Source organism: Hyaena hyaena, unplaced genomic scaffold (genome assembly GCF_003009895.1).
Source record: "Hyaena hyaena isolate Hyena2069 unplaced genomic scaffold, ASM300989v1 scaffold_419, whole genome shotgun sequence".
NCBI lineage: Eukaryota > Metazoa > Chordata > Mammalia > Carnivora > Hyaenidae > Hyaena > Hyaena hyaena.
The window spans coordinates 1549869-1561132 of NW_024081053.1; positions in this window are offsets into that span (position 1 = coordinate 1549869).

An 11264-nucleotide genomic window follows, 5' to 3' on the forward strand; every position below is an offset into this window, starting at 1 on the left:
TCCTACACCTTAGAGATCTCCTATTCTCTTATTTCTACTTCTACTACATATATTGAAGCCCTTATCAATTAATATATAAATTATTAAACTTGAATCAAATGGTTTCCATGTCTGTTATCTTGTGCCTTGCTACTCTCTATTACATCCTCTCAACACAAATGAGCTTTGTCACCTGCAACAGTAATCACAAAATATTTGCATAGGGTTTTACGGTGTCCCATAGGTTCAATTACCTACCATACTTTTTAGCTTCATTTTCCTTTGCTCTCATATATATGCCATATTTAATTGGTAATCTTTCCAGTTCCTTGCATCTGCCAATCTCTTTCACACTTGCATTCTCACACCTGAGATTCCTTCTGCCAAAAATATTTTCGTTGCTTTAAGTAGATAATTTCTCCTCCCCCGGTTATCTTTTTTTCCTCAAAAGTAACGGTTCCTAGAAGACTTTCTTGACATCCCTGGTGTAAATTGTGTTTTTCTCTGGAACTGTGCACATATATCTATTAATGGCAAGGACACTTTCTTATCCACAACTCCTTCCCTGGAGCCTGACAATAAATATGTGTTTAACTAAGTTTTACTTAGAATCGTCAAGTAAATACTAAGAATAAATTCAAATGGAAAGGCAAAAGCAAATCTACAGTAAATAATAAAAACAAGAAGGAAAAAAAGTCTTAAGCCATATGATTCTATAAAGAAAATGCCCACTTAAGAATTTCTAATTTTGTCAGAGGTCTGGGCTAAGAAACCAGAACGCACTCAAGAATATCATCTGCTCAAATACACATTGCAGGAAAACCTCATGTGAAGAAATTGACCCCAGATGGCATTGTACTGTAAAATTATAGACGTTGCTGTGACAGCAGAATCAGATGTATGTGTTTGTCTGTGTGTATTAGAGCTCTATAGTCCGCGAATCAAGTGCCAGTTTTACAGCATTACCTTCCCTCTTATAGAACCACACAGACTGAACAATTCAAAGTGCACCTTTATTTTCAAGGATCAGTCTCTGAGAATCTATTCTGAAGGCTTTCAAAGCTGCTATTGACTCTATTGGGACAACCTGGACAAGTCATTCATCTGTAGTGACTCAGGGTCAGCAAAGAAATTCCAGGGAATAGCATGAAAGACACTTTATCTGAGGAGCAGATGGGACTGACCCAGTCTGCATTAATCCCTTTCAGACTAGCAATTTATAGACTGGTTTATTTCAGTTATTGTCAACAGGCAAGAGTTCATAATTTTTTAAGTTGGCTTTTAAAAAGAAAATTTTATTTTTGCCCCATTTGCTAAACACTGTTCTACATTGAAGTTTATGAAAGTCTTTATATAGAGAGTCAGCATTTTGACTGGTGTATGTGTTTGATTGCTTTGAACATTATGTTGAAGAAGGTAATGCTGAAAGTGTCAGTGACCAAGGCCAAGGCAAGCCTGAATTTTTTCAGTGCATTTTGTTCTTAGTTTTCATGCAGAAAGGTTGCCATAGAAACTAGTAAAGGAGCTAAATTACTTGTTGATTCTGTGTACGCCTTATCTTCTGTTCTCCTATTCTGATACTTAAGTGAGAAACTGGAGGATTTTATATGTTCATCTCCCTTTAAATGGAGAATATTTCCTTGTATAGTCTAAAGTTAGAAGTACAGGTTTTGTTTTGTTTTGTTTTTACTACTTAAAAATGTATGTTAGGGGCACCTGGTGGCTCAGTCTGTTAAGTGTCTGACATCGGCTCAGGTCATGATCTCGTGGTTCATGAGTTTGAGCCCCACATTGGGCTCTGTGATAACAGCTCAGAGCCTGGAGTCTGCTTCAGATGCTCTCGCTCTCTTGCTCTCTCTCTCTCAAAATTACACATTAAAAATTTTTTAAATAAAAAAGTACATTATATTAGAACACATTTTTTGGTGTCCTGTGTCCATAATATCATTTTTTTTTTTAAATTTTTTTTTTTAATGTTTTATTTATTTCTAGGAGAGAGAGAGACAGCGTGAGCAGGGGAGGGTCAGAGAGAGAGGGAGTCACAGACTGAAACAGGCTCCAGGCTCTGAGCTGGCAGTCAGCACAGAGCCCGACGCGGGGCCCGAACCCAAGAACCGCGAGATCATGACCTAAGTGAAAGTCGGACGCTTAACCGACTAAGCCACCCAGGCGCCCCCATAATAACATTTTTAATAATACAGTTGTCAAATTTGGGGGAGCACAGAGTAGAGCAGAGTGCTCCTTTTCCTCAAAATGTGCCAACTGCTGAGATAATAAAATTGTAGTTTACCTGCATTCCAATCTAGATGCTTAGAGTGGGCAGATATGGGATAGCAGCCACTAATGATTCCCACTACCTGATCCTAAGCACAATAAGCTAAAGAAAGTATAATTGACTTTCATTTTCTCAGACTGGATGGTGGTCATTAACAAAGACACAAAAAGTATTATGAATTATTTGCAGTGGCAGACAGTTGAAATATAGCCAGGGAGTATCAAGAAAGGTTATAGATGAAAACCAAAATGATAACCTGTCTCTTAAAGAAAAAAAATATATATGATGTGATAAAATGGAACTGATTCAGTAGCCTAAATTATTCTGGCAGTATTATTGAAAGTACTAGAAATAAGCAATATGGGTAAAATGGGTACTAGAAATGAACAATATGGGTAAAAATGAACAATGAGGGTAAAATTTGGGTCTATATTGAAGATTCATTGTCTAGTTATAAAAATGTTAGAGGTAGATTCAAACATGTCTTCTGAGAACAGACATCTTTGGCGGGGTGGGTATAGTATGGACTGTGTGCCTTTTCTGTTTCTCATGATACATCCCCCAAAGGCTATCTCTGTAGGTATGATTTCTCAGTTTGGAAAGTTTTATCTCTAGAGCAAGAAAACTAACCATGCTAAGAAAGACCATCCCAGGAGACGAAGTACTATAAGGAGATAAAAAACCACAGGGAATTAGCAATGTCTGGAGCATAGGCACACAGGAAATCCAATACTGGAAGAATAGTTAAGTAGAAGTATTATATACTTAATACACACACACACACACACACACACACACACACACACGTCTGGATCGGTTAAAAGTAATGAACTAGATGTACATATATTCACATGAATTGAGCTCGAAAACATGTTGAATATAAATGTAAGAAAAACAAGATTTACAGCACAAAAACAGCAACATAGATTTTCCAGGAATACATACATTTAAATAAAATCATGGACATTGTGGGAAGATAAGAATGGAATTAGAAAATGGAGTATAAAGGAAAAATCATAAATTATTTAAGTACAGGGAAATGATATATTCAGTATATGGTAGGAAACTGAACTTAAAAAATAAATGCATAAATTTATATGAAAATTAAAAGAAAAAAATGAAGATTTAACTACAATGGAACAATTCTGTGCCACTGTGGAGAATGAAAGAAACCAAAGAATAAAAATCCTCACACAAACTGAAGTGGAGGGACAGGGTTAATGTATTTAATCTTCACAAAATAACAAGATGAGCCTACCTCAGGGAAAACCCTCTACTTTTCAAGGAGTCTCCAGAGGGTTGAGGATCTTAGAAGAAAAAGCTCAGAATCTTTAACGTATCTTTCTTCTTCCTCATTTGTTTTCCTAATATGTTCAAATTACCTTCTACATTTCTTCAAAGAGGAAATCAGTCCTGCCATAGTTATTTGAGGGAGAGGGCATAGACAGCTTTGTCATAAGCAGATGTACAGCATAGATGTAAGCAGGTTCATTACACTGGTGCATGTGGCTGAGGAGCCTGGTATCAGAAAAAATGAGCTCTGCTCTCCAGGCTCTTTGTCTGAGGTAGGGCTGCTTTAATCCTGAGGTGGAGCCTTTTTCTAATATATGCAAAAATGATGAGCACTTGTCAAGGCACCTACCTACAGAGCTGTATCCATCCAAAAGCAACAGCTTTTTCTTTTTTTTTTCTGTTTTTCCTAATTGGCATAGAAGTGGTAGGTGGGTTATAAGTATCAACCTGATCAGAAAAAGAAAAAAAAAGTATGCTGATGGTTCTGTGTAAATGTAACTCAGCAAGATACTACTTTACATTATTATTAGCAATTAAAGAGGAAAATGAATTACCTGAAATGGATGTTCAAGGAAAATTGACCTACATGAGACCTTTTGGTCTTGACAATATCTGAGTTATGTTGTTGGGTCTATCACGTTGGAGCTAAAGGAAAAGTAGTTGTTTTTTGATAATTTGAGTGACCATTCTTTCAAAATTATTTCTGCATGTGTTTCAGAGACTTTCTAGCACCTACCAAAAAGGATTGGGAGTAAAGGAAATTAGAGGATCAGTTCTGAGGTCGAAATCGATTTCGGACTTTGATCATTATAAAAATGCATTTCAAATGAATTGAGAAAAAGTTAAAGATTTTATACTCTATTAGTAATTAAAAAATTACATTTATTTTTGAGAGAGAGACCTGGAATGAGTGGGGGAAGGGCAGAGAGAGAGAGGGAGACACAGAATCCGTAGCAACTCCAGGCCCTAAATTGTCAGCAGAGAGCCTGAGGTGGGGTTTGAAACCACAAGATCATGATTTGAGCCTAAGTTGGAAGTTTAACTGACTAAACCACCCAGATGCCCCTCTATCAGTAATTTTAAAAATAATCTTGGGATGAAGAAAGCTTTCCAGAACAACATAGAAATCTCCAGAACTCATAAGAGTGATATAACAAAATATGTGAAAATCTGTCTCTTACACAATGAGAAGTACTATATAATCAATTTCATAGGTCAGGACACACTGCAAAAATGCTTAGTACATGTACAATAGGAAGGAAATAATTACCATAATGCCTGATGATATTTTGCAAGTTGGTAAGGAAAACCCTACCCATGAGAAAAATGGTGCCTTCATCCAGACTCCACTTGAAAAAGGAGCCTGAGGTCAATCTTAGGTGCAATATGCAATGCTTTATTGTAAAATGCTACCTCAGGGCAGAAAGATGGAGGGAAATAAATGAGCCAGGGAGAAGAGAAGAAAATTAAGGACAGGCAATCCAAAAAAAAAAAAAGTCAATCTGAACAAAGAATGGATAGGGAACATATTTATCTACTCCATCTTGTTACTTTCCCATCTGTCAAAGTTCCTCCAGAAAGAGTTAGCCCCTTGCCATTCTAGGTTGCACATTGTGGCCTGATTGGGAAGTTAATCCCAATTTTTGTGCTGTTACCCCATCCAATTCCAAAAAATGATGTGATGAACCAGAAATTCTGGATGAGTGTGCCTTAACGCAGCAGAGTCAGGGAGAGGTGCCCAGATTATTTAGCTATTGAGATGGATAACACTTGAGCGTATTTTGGAGGCAAGTGAGGCTGAGAGAACCTCATGAGGGATATATGACAAAAATGATCAAAGAAAATAGAAGAATCATCAAGGTATTATATAAATTGCAATAATCATATGAAAAAATACCTTCACTAAAATAAGGAAAAATGCTATTTAAGCACAAAATACATGTATACATCAAATCAACAAAAATTAAGAGTAATCTCTATTTAAAAGGTTGTAGAGGGGTGTCTGGGTAGCTCCAGTCGTTGACTATCTGACTCCTGATTTCAGCTCAAGTCGTGATCTCAGGGTCCTGGTATCGAGCCCCATTTCAGGTTCTATCCTCAGCGTGGAGACTGCTCTTAAGATTCTGTTCTCCCCCCTTTGCCCTTCTCCCTTGCTTGTTCTACCCCTCCCCAATAAAAAAATTTTTTAACCTAAAAATATTTAGAAAAATAATACAGAAAAGAGTTTTCTTTACATAGTTTTAGAGGTAGTCTAAATTGGTGCAACTTCCTTGGAATGCAAAATGTATTATATATCAAATACTAGATATAAAGCCATGGTTAATGGAAGATGTTAATATTAAGGAAGCCACTCCCTTATAATCCAAAATTTCAAAATAAAAATTTAAATTTAACAATTTGGAGTACCCCCAAAATCAGTGCTTCATGCTATCTATAAAATAATTGGACAAATATACAAATCCAAAGCTATATAGAAATTCAGTGAAGTCGTATTAAAATAGCAAAAATTAGAAACCACTAATACTCCTCAATAGTGAGATGTTTAAAGTGGATTATCCATTCTTTGGTATAGTATATCATAGTTTTAAAACTCCTGTGTAAACTGACATGGAGTTGTGTCAAATATAGATTTTATAACTTCTTAAGTTGCAGAAAACATTATACTACTTGTATACAAATTTATATGCAAGATTCATCAAAGGATGTGGAGGTACCTTAAATATATATTGCAAAAGTAAAAGAAGCCATTCTGAAAAGACTGTATGCTTATATGACATATTGAAAAAGGCAAAATTAGGAGCAGACCAGTGGTTACCCATTTTAGTGGGGGAGTTAATAAACAAAAATGGAAAATTTTAGAACAATAAGTCTATTATGTATGATACTATCCTAGTGGATAAATGACAGTATGCATTTGCCAAGGCCCATAGAACTTCACAGCATTGAGTGAATTTCAATGTATGTGAGTTTTAGAAAGTCATTTAGAAGCTTGGGAAATCCCAGAATGGAATGCAGACTGTAGAAAATAATCTAATTCCTAACCCACGGCAATGTGTCATGGAATTTATTAAGTAAATGATTGCAGTTCCTCACTGTTGGTGTGAGAAGTTATAGATAAACAAGGGCAGAAGGGTAAAATGCTCAATGTGGTAATGAGTTAGAGGTGAAAATATCAGCATAAACTTATGTTTACCTTAGTATGTAAACAGATGGACGCATCTGGAAATACTTATGGATATGTGTACATCCACTGGTTACTACAGATCTATATATTTCCTTGCTGTATTAGCTGAGATGGCCTAGAAGCAATGACACCCCAGGAGCAATGAGCAGGCCTAGAACCGAGAATTTTATTTCTTGGTTCTGGACTATTCGCAGAAATAACAGATTTTAAACCAGCAACAAGAAGTGTACAAGATGAGTCTAGAGCATCCTATAGTTCCAGAAAGCAAGGAAGTGATACAAAAGAGAGAGCAAAAGTCTATCAACATTGATAGGGGTGTGTCAAAGGGATACAGTAGTCAACTGAAAGAACACTAATATCTAAAACTTAAGCATTTGAGCAATACAATATAGTATAACCAAATAATTATTATGTACAGGGTAATAAGCAATGGTGAAAAGTCATATTGATAGTAAATACCTTTGATATGTTATGATAAGAATGATACTTACCTCAGGTCTTCCTCATAAAAGCTAATAACCCCAAATTGATCACAAGAAAAAATATCAGGCAAATTCCAATTGAGAAGCATTGTAAAAAAAATACCAATATTCTTCAAAGTCATGAAAGTTATCAAAATAAAATAAAACAAAACAAAAGTTAAGGAAGAATCTGAAAAACCACCATGACCTAATGAGACATAAATATAATGCGGTATCTTCAAATGGAAAAGAACATTAGGCAAACTCTAAGGAAATCTAATTTAAGTATGGACTTTACTCAATAATAGTGAATAACTACTGCTCCATTATGTGACAACTGTACCCTACTAATATTAACAAACTAATAACAAAGTGCTAGGTATATGGAAACTCTCTATGGAATCTTTCCATTGTTTTAATATAAAATAAAATAGTTTATTTAAAAAGCTCTACTTATAGAAAATCCTAGAAATGTATGTATAACCATATGAGACCTCCTATCTTTCTCTATTAGGAAGCCCTTAAAAAACTCCACTATATTGATCTTTGCCTTTATATGTTTAGGGCTTTGAGTATCTTCAGTTAATTGTTTACTGAGAAGTATCCCTTATATTTGTTATTTTTGTTAATTTATATTTGATAATTTATGAACACATATGAGTACTTAAATATCAACACACTTGTTTACCATATATATCTTTATTCATATAAGATATTTCTACCATGGTAAAGATTTTATAATTTCAAAACAAGTTGAAATCTAGGTTTTATTCTGTTTGTTCCACTCACTCATCCAATTTTTAAACAGCAATATATGCTTAGCAAATTTAGCAACATATGCCTTGAATATACTCAACCTCATGTTTGATCAAGTCCTTTTTCTTTCCATTATTTCATTTTGAGTTTCACCATTTTGATGGGAGATTGACATCCAGAAAATAAAATTTTAAAAGGAGAACAGCAAAATACATGCCTTCTGTACAAAGACAGTGTAATGATATAAAATGTTTGATAGTTTTCTTAGTTGTAGTTCATTGCCTGAAGGTTAAATAAACACAGAGAATCATGAAAATACAAACATAAATGCTTAAACATTTTATGTTAACATAAGCATATGTACGTATTCATTTATCAATCTTCATATAGGCTCATGCCTTTTTGATAAATGGATCCACTGAATAGAGGGGTTTTTTTGGGGGGGGATTGTTTCTTTTTTTTTTTTTCTTTTTGTAACTATCCCCATAAAAGGTCAATTATGATTTCCAATTTCTTTTCTTAAAAGTGGTAGAGAAGTATCCAGAAACTTCCAAAGTAAATTGAGTTTAGAATCCTCTTGCAATTTTAAAAAAAAAAAAATTTTAATGCTTTATTTATTTCTAAGAGAGAGAGAGAGAGAGAGCGAGCGTGAGCAGGGGAGGGTCAGAGAGAGAGGGAGTCACAGACCAAAACAGGCTCCAGGATCCGAGCTGGCTGTCAGCACAGAGCCCGACGCGGGGTTCGAACCCACGAACCGCGAGATCATGACCTAAGCGAAAGTTGGACGCTTAACAGACTAAGCCACCCAGGCGCCCCTCCTCTTGCAATTTTTAAAATTCTATCTAATCTCTTACATTGCCTTCTCCATATTTAATTTGCTTGCATTCTTTTAAGTAACTAGTTTTTATGAAGTCCTTCCAAAGCATTCATCTTAGATCTCAAGAAAACAAATTCTTTATTTGCATTCATTTTTAATTGTCGACATATCAATTAAACATAGCGATTACAGTATAGCTGGCAAAAACTGCTTTGTACAGTCACAATTGATTTTTGATAAGATGCAATTAACTGATAAAGCATTAAGTGATCCAGCAGACAGCAGTCTGTAAGTACAAGTGTTTAGAATAGAGATGGTACGAGACAGAACTCCTAGATTGCTGCGGGAATGGTAAAATGGTGAAACCTCTTTGTGAAACAGCATGGCAATGCCTTAAAGCTAAACATCACGTTACTTGATGACCCAATCATTGTTCTATTCTGCTAGAGAAATGACAGAATATTCTCATATAAAAACTTGTACATAAATATTCATAATAGCCAAAAAGGGAGATGAACTCAAATGTCTATCAACTGACAAGTAAATGTAGCATAGCCATACAACGGAAAATTATTCACCCACAAAAAAAGATGTTTTAAAAATGTAATTCACCATATTAGCAGAATAGAGGAGGAAATCCATATGCATATGACCATGGTTGCAGAAATACTGTTTGACGAAAGTCAATACTTATTTATAATAAAACTCTCAGCGCACTAAGAATACAAGGGAACTTCCTCATTCTGATTAAAAGCAATCTTCAAACCACTTTCAATGGACACAATAGCCAATAATGAAAGACTGAATGCTTTCCCATTTTAACTGGGGACAAAAAAGGAATGTCCACCCTTACTACTTGTATTTATAACTGTACCGAAAGTTTGTAAGTGTGCAGTGAGGTGAGAAAGAAGGAATACAAGCATACATAAAATTTTATATTTTTTCTGTCAGAGTAATTATCTCTATAGAGAATATTAAGGAATCCACAGAAAAGGGTACCACAACTATTGATGAAGTTAGTAAGGTTATGTTATGCATTGTTAATATATAAATTCAAATACATTTCTGTAAATAGGCTTAAATGGCTAGAAATGGAAATTTAAGAGCCCTACTAACAATAGTGTCAAAACATAGAAGTTACTAAGACAAACATTTAAGCACATGTGTGTAAGTTTGGCTCACCAAAAACGATAAATCTAAGGAGGACCTAACCAAATGGAGAGCTATATCATTTTCATTTATCAGAAGACTCAATACGTTAACATATCAGTTGTCTCCTAACTATTATGGAAATCCCGGCAATAATCAGAAGTAGTCAATAGCATATTCAAGTTAAAATATAATCTCAAATTTATGGTATTAAAATTTAAACTTATGTCTTTAGTGTAATATGATATATAAATTTAGAACAAGTGTATATTCACACAAGAATATTTATTTCAAACACATGTATAACCAAAAAGATTGTGTGATATTGTGGGCTGGATCAGGAGACCTCAAAATACCAAACTATACCCATAAAACAAAGGACTAGAAACTTTTTCTTTTCTTTTCTTTTTTTTTTTTTTTTAGCAGTTTTGTTGGAACACAGCTATGCTAATCCGTTTATGTATTATCTGTGTCTCCCTTCACCCTGAAAGGGACAGTTTAGGGCAGATGGTGTAGTCACAACAAAAACTGTAAGGTCTGCAAAGCTGAACATGTTTACTATCTGGCCTTTCACACACAGAGTTTGCCAATCCCTTGGCTAGACTACTGTGATATTTTGAAAAGACTCCAAAATATTGTGGCTCAAAACAAGACCATATACATATTTTTTGGTTAGTTTGTGTTCTTTCATTTTACTGTATAGATAGGAAGTGGGGTCTAAATCATTGCTGTTGCAGCCACCAAAATTTCTGTTTCTTAGGTTTTGTTATCTTGTTGTATAGACTTAAGTTACCTTTATCATGATGGAAGCGGCTGACCACTACATAATAAAGCTTACAGGTAGATAGAAAGAGAGGAAACAAAGGGTCAGCATGCTGCTGCTTTTTTTTTTTTTATGTTTTTTATTTATTTCTGAGAGAGGGAGAGAGAGAGAATATGAGCAGGGGAGGGTCAGAGAGAGAGAGAGAGGGGGAGATACAGAATCCGAAGACAGGCTCCAGGCTCTGAGCTGGCTATCAGCACAGAGCCAGTTGCGGGGCTCAAACCCACGAACTGTGAGATCATGACCTGAGCCGAAGTCGGACGCTTAACCAACTGAGCCACCCAGGCGCCCCTCAACATGCTTCTTTTAAGTAAATAACGTGAAAGTAGCATGCATTTCTTCCAGTCCTATTTCATTGGCAAGAACTTGGTCATATGGCTGTAACTACCTACAAAAAGGTAAGTAGTACCTTTCTGGTAAGGTTGGTAACTACAGACCATGTTAAACTTTGGGAAGAAGCATTGCCTTGTTAATAAGAAAAAAAGTGAGCATATAAGGGTGAAAGTTACCTTTCACTACTACAAACA